At 32.9% G+C, this 6531-nt stretch overlaps 1 long non-coding RNA gene across 1 annotated transcript; it reads left to right on the plus strand.

The window, feature by feature from the left end:
• Positions 1-191: 191 nt before the first annotated feature.
• Positions 192-3060, plus strand: LOC125385711. Its single transcript, XR_007225272.1, has 3 exons — positions 192-907; positions 977-1138; positions 1330-3060. It is a non-coding gene; the product is annotated as an uncharacterized LOC125385711 (long non-coding RNA).
• The last annotated feature ends 3471 nt before the right edge of the window (positions 3061-6531 follow it).

A 6531-nucleotide genomic window follows, 5' to 3' on the forward strand; every position in this document is an offset into this window, starting at 1 on the left:
ACATTTCGGTTGCCCGAAAAGTTTCTTTCGTTTTATGAGGAAATAATAGACGCACAACGTTATTTGTTTTATATTATTTTGTCGAATTACGTATGATCCATTTTGTTCTGTTAAGATAAACACCGCGACATTTCACAAACTTGGTTTCACGTTTGTATGAAGGTGCATTGTTGTAAAAAACACGTTTGCGAAAGAAAGACATTTTTCGGACAATCTAATAAATCGATTCCAAATTTTACAAATTACGCTATTTTATTTAACATGTACAATACATACACGCATAAAAGTTTTCGGACTACCAATAAATGTTCAAATATGCTCGCGAGCCACTGTCTTACATCGAAGATAATATCGATGAATCGTCAGTTTCTCATGGAGATTACAATATTCTAAGTAACGTATGTCCGTCTAATTCAATTTTACGATGCACTGTTGGAAATTTATAGGTTGTAAAAGGAATGAGGAATAAGTTTTAGTAACGCTGAGATTGCATGTTTCAGCGTTCAGCGGGGTAGAGTAACATGGTTATACTAGACCGTTCTTAATTGCGAAACGTGTAAATCTGTAGTTCTGAAGTATGTGTTTGTTGGTTTCTGATCGACGTATGGAAACGGTTAATCTGGTTACGCATGCACACAGATCTGCAGACGAATTAAATCTATATACTTCGAATCCGTGTAAGTGCGACAAATGATTTCAAAATATTCGAAAGATTGCTTTATTTTGTTATGCAGAGAGGAGGTAGTCTTTGCGTAGAAGAGAGTTCACTTCGTGTAAAATTCGATGAATGAAAAAAATCTCTTCTAGGTGTTGCAACATCGTGTTAGACGATCCTTCCGTGGAAAGTCGACATCACACAGCCAGACTTCTCTCTCTTTCTCTCTTTCTGTCCGGAAGCATTGTTTGTGTAAGTAATATCTGTTTGCCAATTCTAACAATAAGTCAGAAATTTACGAATACGTTTTACTTTCTCCAGCTGGGATGTTCTCCCATTGGCGGTCAAAAATCAAGAGAGAAAGTATGCGATAATTGGCCAGAAATACATACCTATGATTCAATACTGCAATTGGCGTACGATTTCCTATCTGCGTGGATCTCGTGTTTTGACATTGATGACTGGAATTCTGTGTTCCATAGCGTATGTATATATACAGAATTATCATAATTTGCATATTTGTTGTACATATTTATTTACTTGTATTTTCATATTATAGTATTTGTATTATTATATTATATTACATGTATATATATTTATTTATTTTTGTATATATTTGTATATATAAAACAAAAATTTGTATATATATAAACAAAAATCTGAATATTATACAGGATCGACGTTCGTCTTAACGTATACAGGATGAGTGTACTACAATTGAACAGGGACTTTTTCCTACGTAAAAAAATAAGTGAAAAATATAAAATAAAATTTTGCCATATGACGCTTCGTTTCTAAAAAAATCAAGTTTGAATATTATATAATTTTTTATTAACTACTACTTGGTTAAGTAATATAATTAATACTTGGTTAAGTTTCGATTAGGTATCAATAAACAGTCAATAGGAGGTTATTAGATTTTTATATATTGTCTTATTTTACTGTATTATGTGAAAATAAGCCAAAAATGTAAAATAGAATTCTTCCGTTTATGACCTCAGTTTGAAGAAAATAAAGTTTAAACGTGTATAATTACTGATTCCATATATACACACGCATTTTCAAGATTGTTTGTCTAAAAAATAGAGCATCTTATGAAAAAATTTATTCTACATTTTTTACTTACTTTCAAATGTTTAAACATGTTTTAAACACCTGTGAATTATTTAGTCTTATTGAGACTGGAATTAAGCAAATTTCAAACATTTAAGTAAATTTTATCAAATCTTCAAAGTCGATTTTCTCGAAAATGAAGCCTCAGGTGAAAAAATGTTACACCAAAATTTCTTTTTTTTTTCTTTTAGTATAGCAAATATCAGTAACTATGAAATGTTTTAAGCCATTAAATGATTTAATCGACCTTTACAGGCAGATACGAATTACAGATAAAAATACATATTATAATATCTGTCTCATTCCTTATTTATTACATCCACAAAATCCGAAAGCTCGGAGTGTTATACTTTTACGTAACTCAAGTATAGCGTATCGGTTACTGTGACTTTTATTCGTTTGTTTCAATATTTGGTGAGAACGAATAAATTTACAAAGGCTTGCTGTTACACAGTTTCTCCATTATTCTCGCTTTAAAGAATCCATTGTAAATAACATCCACTCTAAGAAAAGCACACCTCGTACAGACGTTCCATCGACCGACCCAGATATCGACAAACTTTGATTTATTTCCGATTTTCATGTTGAATGCAAACACCGTCAGGTATCCAAAGTTGTGGATAGAGGTATCTCTGACAAACACTCCAATTATAAGTCTTGATTCCCTAGCGTCTTTCACAGAACTTGTGCTAATAATCTGTGAAAGTTTCAGATATATTTGAAACTTTGCTACAAATGAAAATCTAGATAAGAAAATTTAGTTTCTCGAATATGAGAGTAATAATTGCAAGTGTTTTTTAGTTATTAGACGAACGAAGCGCGTGTGTGTTTTAATCTACTAGTTAAAAATTTATTAAAAAAGAATCAATCTTAATTAAGTCGATTTTAATTTTGGCAAATGTAAATATAACACGACACGTTTCAATTGAAACATAGTCAAAACTTCATAGCTCGAACCTCAAAGAAAGAGATAAAGTCTTCGAGTTACGGAGCTTTCGACTTATCGAAATTAAATTCCCGAATAAAGGAAGCTTGACAAACGAAGATTCGTCGTATAGAAGCTTTATACGAAGGTAGAATTACGTTTACACCTTTTTAGAAATTATTAATATTTTAAGCTTCCTCTTGGAACTCATTTTATTCGACGTACGCAAATGCGCAAGCTACAAACGTGGAAGATGATGGCATTTACGTGTTCGACTGATGAATGTGCACGTGATCGAAGGGCGAAGAAGTATTAGGTTGTCCGAAAAGTATCTTTCTTTTACAGACACATCTTTTACAACGATGCATCTTTATACAAACATGAAACCTAATCTGTCGAACGTTGTGATCTTTATGTCGATAGAACAAAATGGATCATACGTAATTCGATAAAATAATATAAAACGGAAAATGTGTGCATCCATTGTTTCCTTATAAAACGAAAGAAACTTTTCGGACGACCTAGTAGATATACGGCTTGCGTGGTCTTAACGGTTAGATAAGTTAAAAGAAAGGAGACGATATCGAACGATTAGTTTCTCACATTTTATGGTACGTGGCATAGCTATAGGCACATTTCGACTTGCAGATGTCTGGCTATTCCAAATTCGAGTTACAGGGGTAAAATAACACATCTGAACGCGTGGAAAATAATTCGAGTTAAAGCGAGTTTTATTTTGACTTCTAGATGTGTTCGCAGCGAAGCTGAAGGGACTGAACAAAATTGTAATCTTGTAAAGTTATCGAGTTACCTTGTAGGGTCTACGAGTTATCTTGTAGAGTTTTCGAGTTACAGAGATTCGACTGTACAATAGTAAAAGAGCTACTTCATTGGATTTAAGAAATATTCACCTATCGTACGGCACAGCCTATGATGATTAACGTTCGACAAATATAAACCACAGTTTCGTACGATCCTTGTTCGAGACTATTAATAATTACACAGAAGTTTCTATTTCTTAACGAGTCGAATAAATGTATGACCCAATTACTCCGTGGAATCGGTTTAACCTTTCATTCAATTTTAATGACGTTCCATTCGTTATTATCAAAGTTTATTGCACCGCTGATTCAGCCCGGTTTGGTAATGATGGAAACTTTGAGATACATAGGTATGTATGTGTGTATGAATGTATGTATGTAAGTCCGATAACTGGAGCAGTAAAATAATCCGAAAACTGTAGCAAAGCGTATTTTCCTAGTCGTCTGGAAATTTAAGGCTTGTAGTTGCGAAACAAGATAATAAATCTTAAACTTGGGATATTTAGATAAGATTGTTGTATTATGCTAAAGGTCAAAGGATAAATTACGCCGTTCAAACAGTAACTCCCCTCCTGGATGATATTCAAACACTTGTACAAGTCTTTTAGGTACGAATATGTACGTGTATTACACGAGACGTTTTGAAGTTTCTTAAGACAGTGTAACGAGATTCGACCATGACGATTATATTGATAAAATTTGAAATCATTGTGAAAATCTACATACAAGCTACAGGTATTTAATGTAAGCACACATGTTGCAGAGATCATGAATGATATTTAAATAGTAAGTTAACCATCATATTAATAACACTGACGAAAGTATTCAAACACTTGTAGAAGAATTTAGGTACGAATATGTACGTGTATTACACGAAACGTTCTGAAGTTTCTTAAGACAGTGTAACGAGATTCAACTATAACGATTATATTGATAACATTTGAAATGAAAAAATGAAAATATACATACAAGCTACAGGATATTTAATGTAAGCACACATGTTGCAGAGATCATGAGTGATATTTAAATAATAAGTTACCCATCATATTAATAGCACTGACGAAAGCATACAAACACTTGTAGAAGTATTTAGGTACAAATATGTACGTGTATTACACGAGACGTTTTGAAGTTTCTTTAGCGATATAATGAGAACGAAATCGACTATCATGATTTTGTTGATAAAATTAGAAATCAGTGTGAAAATATACATAGAGGCTGCAAGATATTTCCTAAGTACACATGTTGTACAGATCATAATTGCATTTAAATAGTATTTAGCCATTATATTAATAAGCCTGATTATTCAGTGGAGCAATTACGCTGTATATTAATTTTTTAATAAATATATGTCTGCCATAAATATCTTGTAACTTCTATTATATATGCATCATCTAATTTGTTTCAGATTTTGCCGGTATGACATTGGTAGTTGCGTTCCATTACAGTGACGATGATGTTTCGAAATATTTTCTATAACATACACGATACATGTATAACTAAATATTTTCTATTGTAAGAACTAAAATATTTCTACGGGCCATTTGGTTCGTTTCAAACAAATGGGCAGCTCCTATCGGAAATAAACTACTTATTATCTAATTTACAAATAACTTTCTATTCCATCCCATTTAGTATTTATCTTCGCAGAAACACTTTGCGCAATAACTTGATGCCGATATCCGTTTTGAATATTTCACGAAATTTTTCATTACAGATTCTGCATTAACGAAGATCCGTGTAATAGTTGGTGATGACGCGAGACTTTGGCTCTTCTTCTTTTAGATAAGTAATGACAGTTGATCTATAATCTGACGTTCTATTGCTGTGTTAGCGGAACATCGCCATAATCCTCGGACGTATAAATGTTATTTCGGCAACGTGCTCGCTAACGATGTCGACGTTGGTGAATATCTGCCACTTCGGGGGACGCGTTACCTTCACCTTCGGGTTATTTTTACGCACACAGAAGGAAACGTATTGCACGATCTCGTTATTAAGATAAAAATCATCACGAATGTTTCGTGAGAAAAACGTCGGGTATCTCGTTCTATACACGAGAAATGGTTGTGTAAAGTGGAACGGTATAGTGGTATTTGGAAAGACAATTATGGAATTTTTTTAAGATATTTATCTATTAACCTATGCTTTTTATATTTATATTATACTTGTTATTTTTATATTATACGGTATTCCGTATTCTACTTTTACAATTTGTGAAATTGTCACAAAGTACTCGACAATGGTGTCAGTGAAGTAGGATGAGAAAGTACTGAAAAATTATGTTTCTTTTAAACATGTAACATCAATTTCGTAGCTTCGTACTTTCAAATATCTCTCGTTATTCTGAAAATACTTGCGAATTGAAATACGATTGTTTTATCTCTGATGTTTAATCGGACGCAATTTGCTTCTATGTTACCTCGCGTATTAATTTGTTCCGTCACCGAAGCGGCATTCTCAATAACGTTATTTCTGTTGTTCGAGAAATATCTCGTAGTTTATAAATACATCGATCGTTGACCAAGCGCTCGCAGGTAAAACAAGCAGGATTGGTAAGCTGAATATTTTTCAAGCGAAATTGGCTACCGCCAAATTTCAGAATATCAGTAGGAAAATAACGATGTTAGTATCGAGACATCGACTTTTCGCATCGATCATACTCTATTTTACATGCTGTTAATCATTCTACTCGACACAGCATATTCCCAATCGAATGCATTACCAGGCAGGTAGCAGATATCCTGCAAGTAATGTGGTTTTTTCGAGAAGTGTACAACAGTGAAAATGATTAATATCGAAGTTTTGATCTAAAAACTTAAATGCAGAAAAATAATAAAAAACTATAAAAAAAATCGGAGAGACTGTGTCATTGACCAATCGCCAACAGATAATTTTTTATTTTTACGCAATGTACGAAAAACGATCGCATTGCATATTTATAGGATGACATAATACTCGGAACGTTCGAAATCTCGAGATGTGATCTTAATTAATTATTGCTATTACTGTTCCTC

The sequence above is a fragment of the Bombus terrestris genome, chromosome 10 (genome assembly GCF_910591885.1).
Source record: "Bombus terrestris chromosome 10, iyBomTerr1.2, whole genome shotgun sequence".
NCBI lineage: Eukaryota > Metazoa > Arthropoda > Insecta > Hymenoptera > Apidae > Bombus > Bombus terrestris.